This window comes from Callithrix jacchus, chromosome 16 (assembly GCF_049354715.1).
Source record: "Callithrix jacchus isolate 240 chromosome 16, calJac240_pri, whole genome shotgun sequence".
Classification (NCBI taxonomy): domain Eukaryota; kingdom Metazoa; phylum Chordata; class Mammalia; order Primates; family Cebidae; genus Callithrix; species Callithrix jacchus.
In genome coordinates, this window is record NC_133517.1 from 74,835,041 (window position 1) to 74,857,219 (window position 22,179).

The 22,179-nt window shown below is 40.5% G+C and overlaps 1 long non-coding RNA gene across 5 annotated transcripts in view; it reads left to right on the top strand.

Annotated features, from left to right (window-relative positions):
• LOC144579768 (uncharacterized) overlaps positions 1-22,179 on the top strand; it is a 656,332-nt gene that overhangs the window by 208,748 nt on the left and 425,405 nt on the right. For 4 of the 5 annotated variants that reach the window (XR_013528134.1, XR_013528137.1, XR_013528136.1 and 1 more), the window contains one exon: positions 18,997-19,101. This is a non-coding gene — a long non-coding RNA (uncharacterized LOC144579768). Of the gene's footprint in view, positions 1-5,969; positions 6,112-18,996; positions 19,102-22,179 lie in introns of all 5 variants that reach the window. The other variant, XR_013528135.1, reaches the window with a different exon arrangement.

A 22,179-nucleotide genomic window follows, 5' to 3' on the forward strand; every position in this document is an offset into this window, starting at 1 on the left:
TGGATGGTTTAAAAGGAACACCATTCTCTCCCTCTACCCAGAGCCAGAGACCATTAACTTTCAGCAAGTACTTCTGCAAGTCATCAGTCTTCCTTAATCACACATGACATTCAGTTAAGCAACCTCGACTCTAAGAGCTTTCTCCTGACCCCAGATGGGTTCTCTAACGTTTATGAGAACATTTGGAAGATATCAAAGTGAGTCAGCAAATAGGTAGAACCACATCCCCACCCTAATGGGGCAGCTAAGAAGTCCAGGAGAAGCGGGAAGGAGGAGTGGATTGTTTTTCCAGCTATCCAGGTCTGAATTAGCATGTATGGCAAAGGGATAATGAGGTGTGTGGAGAGTGAAACTCCATGGAATTCCACAGGTGGGAGAGAACAGAGAAGTCAGGGATGGTGGTTACACCAGCAAAAGCAAGCACATACAGAAGCAGGTGTTGCTAGTTACTGGGTGTTTGTGACAGTCCTTGGCTGGATGCGTACACCTGCTATGAACTAAATTGTGTCTATATTTATTTATTTATTATTTATTTTATTGTATTTATTTTTTAATATTTATTATACTTTAAGTTCTGGGGTGCATGTGCAAAATTGCAGGTTTGCTGTATAGGTATACACTTGCCATGCTGGTTTGCTGCATCCATCACCCATCATCTACGTTAGGTATTTCTCTTAATGCTGTCCCTCCCCATAGAATACTATGCTGCCATGAAAAAGGATGAGTTCATGTCCTTTGCAGGGATATAGATAAAGCTGGAAACCATTATTCTCAGCAAATTGTGTTTATATTTATATGTTGAAACCTCTAACCCACAATATGGTGGTATTTGGAGATGAGATCTTTGGGAAGTAATTAGGTCTAGATGAGATTATGAGGGTGGGGCCCTCATGATGGGGTTAATACTCTTACAAAAAGGGACACCTGAGAGCTTGCTATCCTCTCTTTCTCCCTGTGCAAATGTACATAGAAAAGACTGTGAGTGTACAGTGAGATCCTGGCCTTTCACAGGCCAGGAAGAGAGAGAGTCTTCACTAGAAAAAGAATCTGAAGGCACCTTGATCTGGCACTTCTAGCCTCTAGAACTGAGAATATGAATGTCTGTTGTTTAAACCATCCAGTCTACGGTATTTTGTTACAGCAGCTCGAGTTGCCTAAGACAGAACCCACACACTCACTCACACTCAGAAACACACAGCCCAGAAGAAAACCTTCAGATCCCCAGGGGTCCTGTGCTTAATTTGTGTTAGAAACACAATGATGCTGTCCTTTCCAAGAATGTTATCAGTACCAGATTACTACCAAGCAAAGTTTTCTAACCAGCCAAAATCAGACCTAAGAATTCTATAAGGGAGAGCAAGTGGCAGGCTCATTCAGGCCCCAGAAGGCCAATGATTCACCTGTGGGATTTGTATCTCCAGTTCTAGGCATGCAGTAAAATAGGATAATAACAGGATTAATAATAGCAGCTGTGGGTATCAAGGGTTTCTTTTGTCCCAGACACTGTGCCAAGTGCCTTATGTGCATTTGCAAGTTTAATTTTTCACTGCTGCACTGTGGTCCAAGCCACTACTGACCTTTCACCTGGACTATGCTGATAGCTTTCAAGCTGGAGGCCCTTTCTCTGCCTTTGACCTCTACAGTCTCTTAGTGTACAAATTCAGAAGGGATTATCTTGAAGATAAAATGAGACCATCCTGTAGATCCAAATCCTCCTGAGGCTTTTGGTCTCTCTTATGGTAAATGTCAAAGTCCTTCCTTGGCTTAGAAGCCCCAGCTTTAACCCACTGATCTCTAGTCACTTTGCCTCTAACTTTCAATCACTCTGGCCTCCTACATGGTTCTCATGTAGAAGTATCTCAGAAGCTCTCCTGCTTCTGGCCTTTGTGTTTACTGTTCCCACTGGCTGAAATGCTTTTCCCTGGAAATTAGCTCAGCTAGTGCTATGACTTCCTTCAGTTTTCTGTCTACATGTCAACTGAGTAGAAGGGCTTCCCCAGGGATCCTTTATTAAATTGACCCTAAGCCTTTTAAAGTTCAGAATTTGTCCTCCTAGCCTTTATTAGACCTGGATTTGTTTACTGGTTTATTGCCTACTTTCCCCACTAGAATATAAGCTCCCTAGGGATAGAGTTTTTAATCCATTAGAATGGATTACTAGATCTATTAATTATTAATTAATTTGAGGATCATTGTAACTGCTAGGAATACAGCAGAAAATAAAGTATCCTAATCCAAGGACTGTTTTAAGTGCTAGGGATATTTTCTACTATATCCCTAGCACTTAGAACAGTCCTCAGAATTATTTGTTGAGCAAACAAAAGATCAAATAAACAGCACCTTTCCTACCTTTATTTACTTCCACTTAATAAATTTTCTCCAAAGAGCAGGTTACTCAATTTTTTTTTTTAAAGGTAACAAGATAAAAAGGGAAAAAGACTAAACTTTGAATTGTGACAAGATTATTATCTGGGAAGTCTCATCAATGCACATAGCAGTCAGTTCTGATTCAAGCTGGTGGGTGGCCTGTCTCACTTGGCCCATGAGACGTATCATGGCATCCAGCCCATCAGAATATCACAATAGATTAGAAGATGACAGACATGCATATCCAAGCCACATGTTACCTCCCTTCCTAGTTAAAATTTCATGAACAGTGGTCCCCACACTTTTTGGCACCAGGGACTTCTTTAATGGAAGACAATTTTTCCACAGACAATGGGGTGGTGGGAAGGGGGATGGTTTCAGGATGATTCAAGCACATTACATTTATTGTGTACTCTATTCCTATTATGATTACATTGTAATATAAAATGAATAATTATACAACTCACCATAATGTAGAAGCAGTGGGAGCCCTGAGCTTGTTTTCCTGGAACTAGATAGTCCCATCTGGAAGTGATGGAAGACAGTGACAGATCATCAGGCATTAGATTCTCATAAGAAGCATGCAACCTAGATCCCTCACATGTGCAGTTCACAATAGGGTTCATGCTCCCATGAGAATCTAATGCTGCTGATCTGACAGGAGGTGGAGCTCAGGCGGTAATGAGAGCAACAAGGAGCTCTGTAACGTGTGTCCTGGTTCCTAACAGGCCACAGACCAGGATTGGGGACCCCTGCCTTAAGTGGTTTACCAGTCAACCTAGGGCTGCATCTGTATAGTGTGTGTGTGTGTGTGTGTGTGTGTGTGTGTGTGTGTGTGTAGTGCTATATAGTTTTATATTTTAGGTACTCTTGATGACTTGAAGTTTTTTGACTTTTTAGAATGCTTTTCTTTCTTAATTCTTTTGTAAAAGAAATAACTCTTTTAGAAATTGTTAACTTATTTATTTTTTCATTGATAGATTTAATATGTGCCTTCTATGTTTCAGACACCATATAAGAAACTGATTATATAACAGAAAACCAGAGAGACAAGGTGTTTGTTCTCAGGGAGTTGCCTGAACATATTAGGACTAAGTAAGATTTGCTCTTTAAGATCCCAGTGTTGAGAAAAGAAAGAGACGTGAGACCTTATTTTATAGCATTTTCTACGTTGCCTATTTCTGCCTGGGAGTCCCGCCCTTCACAGGATAACTAAGACAGGGTGTAACAAGCATATATTATGTGGAAAGGAAGCCAAAGAAGCAGGTACAGGCTCTCACCTATTTGCAATCTTTTGAGAATTAACTGGATTTTCTTTTTACCCCCCTATGGCACTTGTTAGGTATTCCAAAGAAACTTCAAATATGAAAGATAAATGATAAAGCCTTGGAATTGGTAGTATAAAAAGAAACTGACCAGCCTGTAGAGATCATTATAAATGATAATTCCAGAGTTACGATGAGTGATATCATGGTGTTGACAGTTTTATAATTAAGTGGGTAGCAGCCCAATCTGGGTTTTTACAAATTTGTTTAATGTGCTCTAAAGCATTTCAACCTTCCACCCATGGAAAAAAATGTTTCAGACGGCTTCTTCTGTAGTCCCCTCCTTGTTCTCATTACCACACTGGTAATGCTACATCTAGTTTCTTTGGAAGGGAAACGTGAAGATAGCGTGATACTTAGATTCATGCAAAACTTTATGGATTGAAAACTTCTTTAATGATCTCATTTTATAAGTGGCAGAACCATGGTGCTGGTCTACACTGAGTTCTGGAGTTCCTAGTAGAATTAAGCTCCAGAGAGCAATTGCTGTTCGAGAGTTTTGCCTCTTTCTTCCAGTGACAGCATGTCACTTTCCTCTAGGGAACTTCCATGGAATCCAGGTGATTTTTAATCATTGTGTCTCCTCCTGCATCCCTCATGGCTATAAGATGGGTCACACTACTCAAGTTGGAGCTAATGTAAGTCATGTCCTGTGCTCTCTGATGGGTATAACGTTCTATGATCCAGGTTAATCAATCAGATCTAATTTGTTGGGATCAAGAAAGCATTTAAGCCAGTTATTGGAGATGAGAGGTGAGTAAGTCATAAACGTTACCCTGAAAACTTTTAGTGGAGGGTATGTGCATATATGAAAATAATTATAAGGAAATGTGGTGATAGCTACAAAAAAATTATGTAATAGGAGTTTAATAAGCAAAGATATGTGTTATTAAATTCCTTAGAAGTAGAGATGCCAGAACTGGGTCTTTCAGGATAAGTAATAATTTGATAAGCAACCAAGAGGTAGGAGGGAAGAAAGATCTTGGCAGAGTGAAAGCGAAGACACAAAAAGGTGTGAAAACCTTATAATGATAGGAATTTTATTATCATTATATTTGATTTTTATTTTCTTTATTTATAAATTGAAAGACTTGTAATTAGATTCTAAGTTTCTTTAAGTGTAGTCCAAGGATTCCTGGGGTGCTTGGTAAAATGCAAATTCCCAGGACCCATGCCATATCCATTGCATTAAAACTTCTGTAGGTCAGGCCCAATGAATTGCATTTTCAAATAACTCTGAGGTCAGTTTCAATTCTGAAGTTCTGTGTTTACATAACGCCCAGTTCCTTTGCCTGGCAGAGGAGACATATTACATTGATGATGAATAAATGGATGAATGAATAAGTGAACAAAAGAATGAATTAGGCATTCAAAAGTTTAGGGCCCGATAGCAAATACTGTCCTTGCTCTGCCCATATCTTCTTGGAATTTACCACTGTAGGAATGGCTCTTCAACCTCCACTGCGTAAGGCTGGAGCCCCAAATACCTGCATGCTCATCAGCCCTTGCTAATGGTTGGTACATGCTTGTGTGTAAATAACTATCTCCTTTGTCCTTAGTTCCAATAATTCTGAGGTGCTGGTCTATACTGACTTCCGGAATTCCTAGTAGAATTAAGCTTCAGTGAAAACTGCCCTAATAGGGCAGTTACAGACCAATTCTTGGTCTGCCTTTTTTCCCCCCATGTTTCGTTTCTCCACACCCCTCATAGTGTTTCCTGGGATCACTATTTAGGAACTAGTATTGATTGATGGCAGATTGAAATTTTGAAAAAATATGAAAATCTTGTTTACAGGCAATTCAAGAAGTACTCAATCCTATTCTGGAGAAATTCAAACCAAGATCACCTCTAAGTAACACTGTGAATTAGAATAGAGCTCCCAGAAATGCCATCCCTTTGGGGGCTGGTCCACCCTCCCCAATCTGTTCCCTGAATGATCCCAACTCACCTAATATAGTGCCTTTTATTTATAATACGTTCTCAATAAATATTGTTGGATTGAATTCCTTGTTTGGGATCAGTTTTTTCCAAGTGGACTTTCTGCTGTTTTTCCAGGGAAGAGCATCTTATAACTGTGCTCTTTTCTGAGCACATTTGTGGAGAGGAACTTCCATGGTGCTCATCATGTGGTGTGATGTCTGGGAAGCTGGAGCAGCAGCGTATCTGCTGAATAAGGGCTGGATGAAACTGTCCATGTGTGTGGACCATTCCTTACTCTTAATGCCCAGGAGGTTCTTTCTAACACACAAAAGAAATCTTTTTTTTTTGTTTTTTAGATGGAGTTTCAGTCTGTCGCCCAGGCTGGAATGCAGTGGCAATATCTCAGCTCACTGCAATCTCCACCTCCTGGGTTGAAGTGATTCTCCTGCCTCAGCCTCCTGAGTAGCTGGAATTATAGACATTCACCACCAAACCCAGGTAATTTTTGTATTTTTAGTAGAGACAGGGTTTCACCATGTTAGCCATGCTGGTCTCTAACTCCTGACCTCAGGTGATCTGCCCACCTTGGCCTCCCAAAGTGCTGGGATTACAGGCATGAGCCACTGCATTCTTGATGATCTCTAAGGCAATTTCTCTTAAAGCATTTGATCAGGTATCTATGTGAGAATCTGATGAAAGCTATGGGCTCTCTCTTGAGAAAGAAAGCACACACAAATACAATTTTACATTTACAAATAATGCCAAGGACATTATGAAGTCTAACTGAGGAACCTCTGGAACAATGCTTCCCAAGTTACCTATGGACAAGAATTACATATTTTTTTTAAAAAATTTCAATCTGCCATTAAGCAATATCAGCTCCCAGCTCAAAGCATATGAGACTCACTCAAGAAGTGTGACCACACCCAAACTGGTCTTCATACTGATATGAGCCCACCAATCACGTGCTTGAATGTCATGTCAATGTGAAGTTTCTAAAGGCCCACTTTCAGTTCTGCTGCCTACCTTGGTGGGCTAATATCTGTGGGTGAGGTCTACAGAGCACCCTTTGAGTGGCTCCATTCCATGGTCTAAGGATTATAAACCGAGACTGTCTGTGCTCAGGGCTTCCCTGTGCTTACAGGCTGAAGCCCATTTCTCACCATGGCAAATGAAGCCCCAGGCTCCAGCCACAGCACATTCATTTCCTGTTTCCTTTGCCATGCTCTTCATTTCACCCCTCCTTTTACTTTTTTTTAATGTTCCCTACCTCACTTCTCATCATTCTAGGAAGGATTTATTGCTTCCTCACCTGTATTCCCTAGCATTTAGAATACACTACTTATCCACTATATTATGATGATATAGTATATGTCTTTATTCCCCTCCAAATAGTTATTTCTTTAAGTGCAGAAGTAACTTTGCTCATATTTTTTCTAGACGAACAGCTATTCACAGAACCTGGCACATAATAGGTGTTCAGTGAATGTATGTTGAAGTGAAGTGAATAAGAGGCACTGGCCAAGAAGGACAGAGAACACTGATGTCCAGTTCCTAATGAGTCCTGTGTGTTCCTTAGCTGGTTGCTGTCACTGGGGAGAGAGCAAGGGCTCAGTCACAGGTGTAGCTGATGAGAATAGCAGAGCTGAAAACTCAGCTTTGGTCCATGAACACGTTTGTCACTCTCTTGGCAGGGATTTGGCTTTGGCTGAAGGAAGGTTGATTTAGATTTTTCCTGAGCCTTGGGAAAGGGTTTCAAACTCAATGGGAAAGGGGGTGGGAGTATTTGTTAGCTTAGGTGCACCTGCTCTTAGCAGAAGATGCTGCTTCTTTCCATCATGTTTTACTCTCCAAGCAGGAGCCCTTCACTTGCTGAATACATGATTGATTTCACCTCCAGGTGGGAATGTTTATCTTTACTCGTTTGGCTACAGCTTACTGAAAATAATCCCTACTCGAATGTTAAAGGGGACTTGGGGGTCACCACCTTGGCTAGAGTCACGAACTGAACTTGAATTACATTTATATGGGGAAACGGTTGCTTCTTGGGACTTGGAAGGCAGGCGTTCAGTGTCAGCTCAGAGGTGGGGGTTGGTGGTGGGTAAGAAGAATAGGAATTCTGGATTGATGAGACGAGTGATCGCCTTCAAACTCAAGGAGTTTGAGATCTGGCTGGACCTCAAAGCAGAATTGCTTTTATTTATTAGGAAATATCTTATTTATTAGTCATCTCTTTTATTAATGAGGGGATATTAACCCTTGACCTTCTGTTCCCCTGGGTTTTTCATCACTGGGAGTGGTTCCAGCATACTCTTGCTTAAGCCATGTCTGGGTGTGACTATCGATTTCTTCATCTTCCTCATCTCATACATCCTGAACATAGCTAAATCCTATTGATCCCAGTGTCTAGATGTGTTTCATAATCCTGCCCACCTCTTCCCATCTTCACTGAAACTCTCTAGGTTAGGCCACCACCATTTTGTGCCTCGATTTGTTTTGCTCCCTCCAGTCTATTCTCTACTTTACTTTTTGAGTTTTCTTCTCAAAATATATAATTGTGGTATTTTTCATCTTAACACCCTTCAATGATTCCACATTGCTCTTTGGATAAAGTCCAACTCCTTCTAAGAGCTTTTGTGATCTGCCTCCTCTCTCCCCAGCTCGTTTTTCTTACTCTGTCTTACACTATCCTTGCTGTGCACTCTCAGTTCTCCGGGCCATGTTGTCTCAGAATATCTGCTCATGTTTCCTTCTGTCTTAACAGTTACATTTCTCCTGTATCATATTTTCCTATTTTTTTTTTTTTTTTGGGACAGAGTATCGCCTGTCTCCCAGGCTGGAGTGCAGTGATGGGATCTTGGCTCACTGCAACCTTCTCCTCCTGGGTTAAAGCAATTCTCCTGCCTCAGCCTCCCAAGTAGCTGAGATTATAGGCACCTGACATCATGCCTGGCACTTTTTGTATTTTTAGTGGAGAAAAGGTTTCACCATGTTGGCCAGGCTGGTCTTGAATTCCTGGCTTCAAGTGATCCATCTGCCTCGGCCTCCCAAAGGGATTGGGATTACAGGCATGGGCCACTGTGGCTGGAGTACTTTCCTATTTGTTAAATCTCGCACTGGGCATTACTTTTTGGTTCCCCAAGATTACATTAGTTGTCCCTTCTATTGAGTTACATTGTTCTTCTTCTGTTTCTTCCTAATATTTTTCTTGTTTATTCCCTTTTTGTTTCCTTCACTGGAAAGCAAGCACTTGAAAACAAGGACTGTGTCTTCCGCACTATTGTATTTACAGTGGCTGATATCCTTAAGTCCTCAGTAAATATTATTTGAAAAAATAAATAATTTTAGATTCAGGAAGAAGCTGAGTGTCAGGACTACAGGAAAGAAATCATGTGGGTGGAGCCTTGAGAACATTGACCTGTTGTTTGTAAATGTGACTATTTAGAAATGAGACAGTTGGACTGGACTCATGACCCAAGGGAAAAGTCATCACCTTCATTTAGGAACTAAAGCACCTGATAATAGACTAGGTCTGGTATATTAATAAGGTTCTAGAAAAGCTTTTAATAAAGGACCTCTACGCATAGCCGTATGATCAGAATTAAGGAAATCAACCTAGGATGCTGATGCTCCCAGAGACCAGGAACAGTATGAAGCTGTTACCACCTCCAGGACTGAAGGAACCCGGAGAGGAAATAGTGTTAAGAAACCTAACAAGAACATTGAGGGGGCGCTTAGCAGGAGCTGCAGTGTCTAGGCAGGACCAGGACATGGAAAAAAACACCTTGGTGTCTCTCCTGCTGCTGCTGTCCCTCTCAGTCAAACTCAACGTAAAACCAGAGGACAAGGGAGCCTGGGTGACACAGCCTCCCCAAGGGTGTTGATCTCTTAAGGCTCATAGGACAGAAAAGGGTAGAAAAGGAATCAAGAGGCACAAATGTACCAGCACACCTGGTTGTGAAAGAAGAGAAAAGTAGTAAGAAAAGAGAATGACTTTAAGTGTGGGAGTTGGAAGAAAATGTGTGATGATCAGAGGACTAGTAAACATTCCCAGTGACTTGGGTAAGACTCTGGACTCTTTACATCTGCATGGAAGAAAATGTCCAATGGGGCCCTGTGACTTTGGTCATGGGTGGAGTGTGCATGTGGAGATTTGTTCCCTCATGGTGTTTGTGAAGGTCAGGTGACCTTGAGCAGTTGGGCTGTTCACCTGCAGCAGGGGTGGTGCTGCCAGAGAAGCAGTGGAAGGGTAGGTGTGTGGGGAAGGGGAAGGTCAGGGTTTGGGCTTGGAGGAGAGCTCTTCCACTTTTTGGATTGCTATGTGCATCATTGAAAACATGCTGTGAGAAATGCATGGCACCCAGCCTGACAGCCCGGCAATCATTGTTGCTTGTCTCTGCATGTGCACGTATGTATATGCACATGTGTGACTGTGTGAGCATCTGGGGATGTGCGTTGGGACCAGGCTGCTCTATTCTTTTGTCATATGTGACCTGGCAGAATTTCTCCTGGAAATGCAGTTCCTCAGAGGGTATTTTACAAGGAAAATACCTGGTTTATTACCTTCTGTTAGAATAAAACAAGAAGGAATGGTCTAAACGACAGCAGGAAGAATTTAGTTCAGACTATTAAAAGGGATGGCTTTTAATAACTTGTGTATCGGAGTTTCTTTTGACCCCAGGGAGGCATCATTTTTTCCTTCAATTCTGAATTACATCACACATCCAAACAGCAAGATTTCTACATTTTAAGTTCCACTTAGATGACATTAAAAAAATGGATGTACCAATTTTCTTTAAAATTATGACTGCTACAGCTGAATATCCAGGTTGTCTGTATTCCGAGATTATTGATGCTTGTTTGTCTAGGTCTTTTCTCTCTCTCCATGTCTGCAGGGTGCAGAGAGCAGAGGTGAAATTCATGCACTCTGGGAGGGAACTCAGGAAGATCCAAATACTGCCTTTTCTACTTAATCTGGCCATAGCCACTTCTCTGATTTCTTTCTCTCTTTATTCCTTTCACTCACTGAACTCCATACACACTGGCCGCCTAGATATTTCCTGTATGATTTGGGACACTGTGGAGAAATTTCCTATATTGGTAGCTGATCCAGAAATATTGTCTCTACCATGTCCTCCAACTCTGAGATTTCCAAGTTTTCATGTTAGTGTGTGTGACTAATAAGCTTATACATAGTGAAAAAAACATTGGCCTCATAGTCAAAAGTCCCAGAGTCAATCTTAGATTTCTCCCTTACCAACTGCAATACCTTAGCCATCACTTAATCTAAGTTTGTATTTTTTATAAAATGGAGATGATAATAACTGGTTCACATAGTTATTTATGTGAAGAGCATCTGAAACAATGTTTAGAAAAGCATTTAATAAAATCCTAAGGAAGGGGTAGCTACCATTATTTACCTCTGACAGAGTGATGTTAACAGTGGAGAATAAAGGGTGCTAATTTGAAAGACAAAATCAACCAATCAAAAGACTGCTATATTCTTGCCTGAATTTTAAGGCTAGGGTAAAGGGAAAAAATATGATTGGAGAGAGAGCCACTCAATTATTCAGGAAAACAGCCTAATAGACCCCTTGTTTTCCATAAGAAGGCCCAGAGAGAGTCTAGGTGCCAAGGACTGAAACAAATACGATGTTAAAATTCCTTTGCATAATAAAGCTATAGAAAATTTTGTGTCTTTCCTTCTGCCCTGCAATGGGCAGACTCAGGAGAGAAGAGGGAAGGGGGTTAGAAAGGAGAAGATTTACTGGGTACGTGCATTAGTCTGAGTTTTCCAGATGAACAGAAACAATACAAGCTTTATTTATTTCAAATTAAAAGATGTGCAAGAAATTTATTATAAACTGTTCAGCAGTTATGGAGACTGAGAAGTTTCAGGATCTGTAAGGCTGAGACCCAGGAAACCGAATAGTGTACATTCTAGTCTAAATCAGAGTTTGAAGGCAGGAGAAAATGTCCCAGTTCAAAGATGGTCAGACAGAGACAAAGAGAATTCTTTCCTATCCAGTCTTTTATTCTATTTAGACCTTCAGTGGATTGGATGAAGCCCACCAACACTGGGGAGGACAATTGCTTGACTCAGTCTACTGATTCAAATGTTAATCTCATCCAGAAACACCCTCACAGACACCCTGGAAATAAGGTTTGGCCATGTATCTGGGATACCCCATTACCCAATCAGATTGATAAATAAAATTAACTAACACATTAGGGAAGGAGTTGGTGCAGGGAGAAGGGACCCAGTCCTGGGTTAAGCCCTAGGAGAGAGATGGCCTAAAGTCAGAGAGCGACCCTTCATCTGAGATGGGAACTCTAAGCTTAGTGATATTTGCAGTCCAATATTAGGTGATTACTACTTGAGTTAATAATATTGTAGGAACAAAGGATGTGAGATTGGGCTGTGTCCGTGTAGAGCAGTGCAGGGAAGGGACAGCAGCCAGAAAGAGCAGGTGCCCAGAAGGCCCCAGACAGTATAGTAACTTTAGCTGGAATTTGGAGCGACGAGCAAGAGGTGATAATCGCCATCTTTTTTTTTTTTACCCAAAGGAATTTTCAGAAATAATTATGAGGGCACTGAATTTCTTTTGGCTGGTAAGGAATGGTGCTTCAGTGATTTTACATTGACATTAGAGGAAAGTCTTCTTTAGAGGACTCAGGTGCTTGGGGCTGCTCAGGTGATAGTTGTTCCTTTCTAGATTCTGTCCCAGAATCTAGGGACAAAGCTCGTTTTGTTGTTCTTTTGCTGTTCTGACCTGCCATCCCTTAGGTGATATGCCTAATTGCAGCCATCTCACAGTGGATATGCCTAATTGCAGCCATCTCCACAGTCTCAGTGGAGAGACTACTGAGAAGAAGCAAAAAACCATCCGCATTCCTCAACAAATGAGCCAACGATGGACTTTCTAACAGTGCCTGGACCTGAGCAGGCTCTCAGCTCATGGTGGCTCTTGTCATAAATAATCCAAAGAGCTGTTTTTTTCTTAAAAAGGATGACCTTGTGATTATTTCTTTTAAAGGCATGAAATTACACAGCCTGCTTGCAACAATCTTCTTAGCTAAGAGTGCTTTTTGTACAAATATTTTTGAAGAAAAACCAAGGTCTTTGAGATAGGAGTGAGGGGGATAAATAAGTTAGAATCAGTTATATCTTCTTTGAATTTTTTGAAGCCTATTGTCCCAAAAGACTTCCTATATTCCTCTTTTGCGGTCTCCTTTAACTGATATTACATTAATGAGTACTTAATTTTTGACTTATTGAGTTATTTTACCTTCAGGAATTGACTTCCTGCTTGCTCAATTTGCTTTCTCAATTAACTGGAATCATGATGTTTTCAGTAAAGAGGCTATCTTAATCCATTTTATGTTGCTACAACAGAGCACTTGAGATTGGGTAATTTATAAAAAGGGAGGTTTATTTAGCTCATGGCTTTGCAGCTTGGGAAGTTTAAGATTGAGTAGCTGCATCTGGTGGCTTCTGGCTGCATCTGTATCAAAATGTGGCAGAGAAACAGAAGGGCAACTAGTCTTGTGAAAGGGCAAACATGAGAGCAATCTCTCTGTGCAACAACTCACTTTCATGGGAACTAATCCATTCCTGAGAGAACTAACCAAATCTTTGGTGAAAGATATTAATCTATTTAAATAACCTAATCACCTCTTAAAAGGCCCACCCTCCAACCTTACCACATTGGGAACCAAGTCTCAGCATGAGTTTTGGTGTGGACAAACCACATTCAAACCACAGCTGAGGTCTTGGGGTATAGAAAATGGAATGTAAAGTTTGGAGTTAGGGTATTTGAGTTGCCACATCACTCATTATGGTGAATAAGTCCCTTATTCTCTCTGAGACTTGAGTCTTCATGTATAAACTTGGATGGATGCAATGGATCCCACATCATCCATTATGGTGTCAGTGTGGGCAAGTCCCTTGTTCTCTCTGAGTCTTAAGTCTTCATCCATAAAATTGGATGGATGGAATGAACCCCAGAGGAGTGTTGCCAAGACCGTAGGAGATGTGAAATGCCTGTGAAGAATGTTTGATAGATGAATTTCTATTGAAACGCTTGTTGCTACCTCTAGAGCTTCCTTTTTTCGATGCAGAAGTGTGGAAATTGTACAAAGAAAAAAAGAACAAATAGAACTAAATCATTCAGTTCCCCTGCCTGAATACTGAAAGCCATAATTTGCATGTAGATAGAAGAGGGAGGAAGAGACAGGGAGGGGAGTGGGTGTCACATTCAAACAACTCCCCACTTTGACTTGCTGTAGTGTGTCCCTCCGCCCAGGGTTCGTTGTTTTCAATGAACTCCACCCAGCAGCTGAAGGAAACACACATTGGATGGAACGATGTTTGCTGAACACTGATCCCAAGATGCTCTGATCCTGGGGTTTAGGGGCGGAGCTTACTGGAGCTTGAGTTTTGATGAACATCCTTCCTTCCTGTTCTATGCATTCTGGGTCAGAAGCAGAGGTAGTATTTGACATTCTGGGCTCCCAAGCAAAGCACAAAACCATTATCTTACCTTCTCAAAGGGACCGTCTTCTCCTCTCCTAAACCTTGTGACTCTAGACTTCTCCCATAGAATGGATTCTTAACTGTATTACAGGCCAGGTTTCTAGGAAACAGCAAGGCCTTTCAGACTAATTGCAGGAGAGTAAGGAGAGATGTAAGGGTAGGAAAAAATGTTATTTTTAAGGAAACTTTTTGTCTTGGATGCATTTTGAAATATTATGTCACATATAGCTTCTTGAGATCTCCTCCTAGTCACCCACACTTCCACTGCCACTCAGCTTGTGGTCCCTGTATCTTGAGTGAGGGGGTGGATGCTTGTCTTTGGCCTTCCATAGCAGTTAATTTTACATACATGATCTTATTTAATAAGCACAACAGCAAAGTGGTGATACGATTTCTTCACTGCTGAAACTTTCTACTCCATGTTATAGTGGCTAGTGCAGTAAGGAATCTTGTTTCCTCTACCAGATAAAATTTGTCTTGATGACAGGACATCTTATCTTCATATTTCTTGATGTCTTGCTTATCTTCATATTTCTTACAATACCTCACTCATGCATGATACACAGCAAATGCTCCCTAGATTTGTGCTGAATAACTAAATGGCTTCAAGGATACTTTTCTGTATTTTTGTTAATGGCAATACATTGCTCTGAAAACAATGAATGTTTTCAGAGAACAAATGTATCCCATGAAACTGTGCCAAACATAAGTCTTAAATTCAAGGCCACAGATGAAAGAAACTTATTTTGCCAAAGCTTTTGTATTTATTAGATTTTTCTAGGTTCATTAATCCTTTGGAATTCTATAATCCTTGTGGATATGGGAAAAGATGAATCAGAGTGAGCCATCCAAATTTCTAAGAAAGCAAGAATGGAGAGAAGCATGCAAAGACTGAAAGGTAAAGAGTAGACCTGAGTCAACTGAACAACAGCGGTGAAGGCATGAAGTAGGAGGAGTCGTCAACCATGACTAGCATGTAAGCACAGGTACATAGCTGGAGGAAACTTTGTCCATGTAAGGAAGGCTGGACTCTAGGACTTTTTGTTTCCCTCTCAAGAAAGCCTTATAACCAGAGTGAAGTGGAAGACTTTGTAATTTCCAGAGATCTTGGGCCTTGATAAAGTTGATCTTGGTGACTTCGTAACCAGGTCCCATCTAAAGGCTGAGCCAGCTTTATTGGTCCATATTTCTGTTTTGCTTTGTGTGATTCTGGCTTTTTGTTCTCCAGAACTGTGAGAACTACTTGTATGCTGTACCTAGGAGCTAGACAGCGGTCTCTGGCAATGGATATGGTATAAGAGGGACAGCTATGTTCCTTGATGAAGATGTGCTACAATGTCCCAACTTTTCTTGATAACCTATGTCAAACATGAACATATCTCAACACTTCATGAAGCTACTTAATATTTTAGCCTGTATTATTACTTTTAATTAACAAGGCTTACTTTACCATCTACGATATAAAAACTCCCCTTGGTTTGTTCAAAATAAAGTAACAAGGGGTTAGAGGAAAGAATTATAAGCTTGTATTCAAGTTTTGAATTTTAACCTCAAAGTTGCTACTTACTAAGTGTGTGTTGCTCTAATCAAATACTTTTGGGGATACGTATATAGATACATATACACTGAAGTAAAATGGCTTAGGGGTTTTAGAATTAGTTGGCCTGATCAGTATAAATATTGAAATCAGGTGGCCTGGTTTACAAAATTCCTTCCATTACATACGAGCCATCTAATTTTGAGATGTTCATGTGGTTCTTTAAGTCTAAGCTTCCTCACTGTATAATGCAAATAATAACAGTACTGAATTTTAAAAAGTTGTTTTAAAATTAAAAGAGCAAAATAAAACATGGAAATGCTTAACCTAGTAGGCAGCACACGGTAAAAGCCTAACAAATGTTAGATGTTATTATGATTTATATTCATATATACGAGCAGAGCAACCTTGGCAGAGGTCAGTTAAAATCTTAGGTTTAGGGTTTTTAGTTTTGAAATAAAATCTAGTCTCATAGAATTATTGCTTTGTCTGTCAGAAAGTACTGTACAATTCATTATATAAATTTCTTCCTCGGGAATTCAAGGTGGGTATTCTCAAAGTCTGGTATCTGAGATTTTTGCTGAACCAACTATATGTCCACATCTGTAATAGTTTAATAGATTTCAGCCGTATCCCTTTTCAGCCTATGGCGTTTGTTTTGTTTTGTTGACTCTCTGTCTTCACATGGCAGCTTGCCAAATCTTTCGGTCATCAATTTATTTTTTCCTGGACCTTCTCCATCCACGTTGTGTCATTCTTATGAGGCAATAACCAGGGCTATTTTGGCATACACACAAATGTCAAGATAGAAGAAAGACAGAAGAGAATTAAAATGTACGTTGATGGTATTCATTTTTATTTATGTGACTTTGTCCTGTCCAATCTGGGAAACAAACAAAAGACAGGTATAATTAAACAAGCTCCAAACAGTATACAAACATGAAGTTTTTCTTAGGTCTGAGCCAATGAACTCACACTGGCCAAACCTTCTTTTCTGGTGAGCCATTACCTGGTTTATGGGCTGGTTGCTATTTGCAATGCTGATATACTCAACTGTGCTTTTAAGACATAGATGGATAAATTTTTCCTTAATAAGATATAAAATACCTTTTTCTCTGAGCTCCACTCCATCACTATCTAAATTATCTGACAGAAAGGAGGAAATAACATGAAGAAACACCTATTCCTCTGAATTGGCCCATTTTGCTAAAGAGTCATTGATCCTGAGGACCATCCGTAAGTCACAACTAGACAAAAATTATTCCTGACAATGAGAATTGGAATAAAAGTTTTCATTTCCAAGCACATGGGAGAAACTGTCTTGATTGCTTCCCAGGGAGCCTACCCTCCAAATTGTTTGGGGGAAAACAAGACCAATAAAATAATTTTAATATCATTTGGCAAAATTTATGACTTACCCAAAAAGTTTCTGGGTCCTTCTTGTTGAAACATTGCTTTTAAGAAATTAGCTTTAGATATGTTTCTCCCCAATGACTACATATCATTCATATCATGAATAACTCAAATTTGCTGAATTTGAAAGTTTAGCTGCTCGATAGGTGACCGACATTTTCGGCAAGAGTATTTTAAGTAGTCATAATAAAAGAGCAAATGTCACATCCTTTTGTGATTGTTGCTGCAGTGGTTAGACTGTAGACTCTCTGACCTGGGTGGGAACTCAGAGATCTCTGAACCAGATATATCCATGGTTTAGGAGTGAAGCCAATAGTTATAGACACTATTGCATCTGCTGCGTTTGAATGTCTAGCTGGCTAAGGGCAGTCTGTCTACTATACAGAGAGATCCAATGCAGTATAGTAATTCTCAAATATATCAGTTCATTAGAATTGCCTGAAAAATTTAAATAATCCCAATGCCCGATTCTCAACCAATTGAATTAGAATCTAGAGATTGTGGCCTGGAATACTCCATGTGAGTTCTTTGAAGTCCAGGATCATATAGAATCTTTCCCTAAAACCCTAATGCCTAGTATAGTACCCAGCTCATAAAGGCACAACACATATTTGTTGATTAAATTAATGTTAATGAAGTAAACATGGGATTTTTAAAATCCACTTTAAAATTATTCTTATATGTGACTTAAATCTTGCCATGAATGGCTTAAAGCTTATGAAAGAGAAATGTCTATACAAGAAGGGGATCCTAAAGGTGAAGAAATAAGTTTGGCAAATAGGCGAGAGGGTTTGTTAGTCAGTTTTGTGTTGCTATAAAGGGATACCTGGGTCTGGGTAATTTATAAATAAGAGGGGTTTATTTGACTCATGATTCTTCAGGCTGTACAAGCATGACACAACATCTGCTCAGCTTCTGGTGAGGCCTCTAGAAGCTTTTACTTCTGGCAGAAGGTGAAGGGGGAGCTGGCATGTCACATGGTGAGAGAGGGAGCAAGAGAGAGAAAGAAGGGTCCAGGCTTTTTAAACAACCAGCTATTCTGTGAACGAATCAAGCAAGCACTGACTGTACTGTGGGGGGTGGGCACTGCGCCATTCATGAGGAATCCACTCCTGTGACCCAGACATCTCCCACTAGGCTTTACCTCCAACATTGGGGATCACCTTTCCACATGAGATTTGGAGGGAACAAATATCCAACCTATATTAAAGGGCATCAAGGATGGGCTTTTTTTCATCCACATCTAGATGCTAGGTAGAAAGTGGTTCTTCTTTTTGGATCAAACAAGGTGATGCATGTGAAATATTCAGCACTGTGCTTGGCATGCAGCAGGTAGCCTGCAAGCACACTCCCTACACTCTTTTATTGCGATGCATGGAATGTCAACATGGGTGGAATTGGGAAGAGTGAATGGGAGATATGGGAGATAAGAACCTGCTCTAGTAATACAGTGCATTTGGATTTTCAAGTAACTCAGCGAATGTTTCCTCATTACCCAAATGTAATAAAAATCTCTGTCTCCCTGCAATGAGATATTTTATATATTTTTTGCAGAAGCAGTATTTAAGATTAATACAAATCTAGATAAAAGAATTAGGTGTTGTTTCACTTAGAATTAGGAAATCTCAGTTTGGAAGAAACCTTAAATGTGGCCCATCTACTCTTCCTCTGCCTTCAGCGACTGCCAACTTGACATCAACAATAACTGCAGCTATAATTTGTTTTTACCTTCAATATTTCCTAACTCTTCTCTCTGAGCTGTGAGGTGGTGTCTTCTATCTCAATTTTATTGAGAAGAAAACAGGGGCTTAATGAGATTGGTAGCCTGTGCAAGATTACACAACAAGAAAATTTTACAGCCAACATTCAAACTCGTTCCTGATTTCCTCTGTTCCAGAAGTTCTCAACCAGGAGGAACACACTCGCTTGCCCTCCTCAATTCAGCCTTGGGAGATATTTTGCAAAATCTGGAGATGGTTTTGGTTGTTACAACTGGGAATAGGTGAGTACTACTGGCAGGGGTGCTGCTAAACATTCTTCAATGCACAGGACATTCCCCCCTCCCCCACAACAAAACAGCCAAAACATCAATAGTTCCAAGAGGGAGAAATCTGTTCTAATACCTATACTTTTGAGTACTATGTTAAACTCCCTTGCATTCATAGGTTTTCAGTTTTAGCTTGAATATTTTCAGGGATGAGACAATCACTTCCTTTTGTCCATCTCCTTTTTGACAATTAAGAAAGTCTTTTTTTCTTTTTCAACTGGAGGCTGTTTCTTTGGCATTTCCACATATTGGCATTGTGAAAAGCAATATCATTCATTAAAGGATAGTCCTACTTCAGTGTCACCATTCATGTTCAAACCCACTTTCAGTATAGCACTGTACATCCTACCCATATTGCAATGATGGTTTACTTCTCTACTTCCTATCAGAACTTAAGTTTTTGAGGATAGGGACTATGTCTATAGTCCCAGGGTTTAAAAAAAGTTTGTCACTAAATAAATGTCTAATAAATATGCTGGTAACAAACACAAATTAAATGTCTAACAAATACACTGGAAAATAACAATCATGGCAGTTCTGGGCGGTCCCTTTCCTGAGAAAGCATCTCTTGTTTTCTCAACCATGGGATTACAACACCACCTGGTTGCTTATGTAAGGGAATGTTTAGAGAGCCTTGATTACCTGGTCAGAAACCTGAATTCCCTCACGGAAAGTTTCTCAGTAGCCAGCTTGCATAGGACAATACACAGTGACTTGGCTTACACAACATTGATATAGAAACCATGTTTGAGGACCACTTGGACCAAACACCCTTACAGTCGTGTTTGCTTGTGACAAGAACTAGCAGTAGGTTTTTGATGGGTGACTGATTATGCCATTTAGTTTTTATTCCCATAAATCATGAAAATAAAAGTCAGATTCCTGGCTGAAGAGTTGTTTTGCTAACAAATACCTCCTGTGAATGGATGGTGAAATACAGAATGAATGGTGTGATTTCTTCATTACTTCGGGTCCAGACCAGCCAATGTTAATGGGGAGTACTTTGACCCACTGATAGACACTGACATTGTATGAGTGGAGACGATTTCTTTGGACTGGACTTTTACTTTTCTCACTTTTGGGATAGTGTCTTGGTTGGCCCAGGTTGCCATAACAAAATACCATAGACTGGATGGTTGAAACAAAATAAACTTTTTTTCCTCACAGCTCTGGGTGCTGGGAGTGCCAAATCAACATGCCAGCAGATTTGGTTTCTGGTGAGGGCTCTCCCCCGGGTTTGCTGATAGCCATCATCTTACTGTGTGCTCAATGACATCTTTATGTACACACCAAGACAGAGAGTGAGGGAGTTCTCTGCTTTCTCTTAAAAGGACACTAGTCCTCTTGGATCAGGGCCCCAAGCTTATAACCTTATTTAACCTTAGTTCTCTAGAGGCCTCATCTCCAAATACAGCCGCATTGAGGATTAGGGCTTCAACATATGAATGGAGGGGGAGGGGAGTTATAAAGAGTCTAGAACAGGTAAAGATGCTTGTTTTAAGGGAATTATTGAGAAAAGTTGAGTAGGGAGAAAACTAGGATGGTAGGTAAGAGAGACCAAGGATCCTCAGGGATAGAGCTGGGACGACACTGGAGAAAATAAGAGGCAAAGGGATGTTAGGTGCTATAGATTCAGGAAATTGAGGTAATGACCTCAGCTCTATTGTTAACCAGGTATGTGGTCCAGTGTAGTCACTCTTCTGCCACCTAGAGCTTTTCAGAGGTGTGACCTCACGGATAAGTAGAAGCTGGCTAGGTTAAGAATGGATAGAGGTAAAGGAGAAAGGAATACCAGGCACAGAAAAACAACATGCATGAAGATGAGGAAGCAAGACAGAACGTATTTACTTTTGGATATAGCAGATATACAGTGGGCAATCCTTTCAGGTAAGAAGGAGCTGAATTTTAACCCTTGAGTTATTCCCACCCCATTCATGTTCTCGTCCAATGAGAGGAGTTCTTTCAAACTTCCTCTGGAGTGATTGATCTTTGACTCTGATACCAGATTGGCTATTTGGTCCACAACCTGTTACAGAGGTCCCCTCCTCCCGGAGCTTTCGGTGGGATTTTGGGACAAAGGGGCCCCACCTTCAGCAGGATTTGGGACAAAGGACCCCACCTGGCTTTCTCTACCTGGCCCTCAAGGCGGGAAACTGAGACAAAGAACTTTATATTTGAACCCCCTCTGGTCTCCATATGGAGGCAAGGAGCTGGGAAATTCCTGCCTTTGAAACCACACCCCTCAAGGACCCAGGAAGAGAATTTTCTTTCTTTCTTTCTTTCCTTTTTTGAGACGGACTTTCCCTGTTGTTACCCAGACTAGAGTGCAATGGCAGGATCTTGGCTCACCACAACCTCCGTCTTCTGGGTTCAAGCAATCCTCCTGCCTCAGCCTCCCGAGTAGCTGGGACTACAGGCACGCACCACCATGCCCAGCTAATTTTTGTATTTTTAGTAGAGACGGGGTTTCATCTCATCGACCAGGATGGTCTCGATCTCTTGACCTCGTGATCCACCCGCCTTGGCCTCCCAAAGTGCTGGGATTATAGGCGTGAGCCACCGCGCCCGGCCGAGAGTTTCTTTAACACATTCCCTCATTTGGACCATCTTCTTTCTTGGACTTTCAGGATTCTTTCAGGATTTTGCTATTATAAATAGTTCAGATATGAACATGCTGTGTTTGTCCTCTTGCACACATGTACATGGGTGTCTCTGCGGCCATATCCTAAGATTAAATTAGTGGGTTGTACAGCATAAGAATGTGAGAATTTACAAGCTAATGCTAATTGCTTCTCAAATTTTGCAAACCATTAGAGGAGAAAAGGTTACTTTTGTGATGAGGAAGTGATAACCTTTTAGAAAAGTGTATCATACCTTTACTTTCTTCAATATCTTCTGGATGTATATAGTCATTTGTTAATATAAGAAAATTAGCCACATACTATGTCTTACTTATCTTCTTTATAAAATTACATTTGGAACATTTGTGAATAATAAGAAAAACTTTTTTTTTCATATTTTCTAGAAATGGAA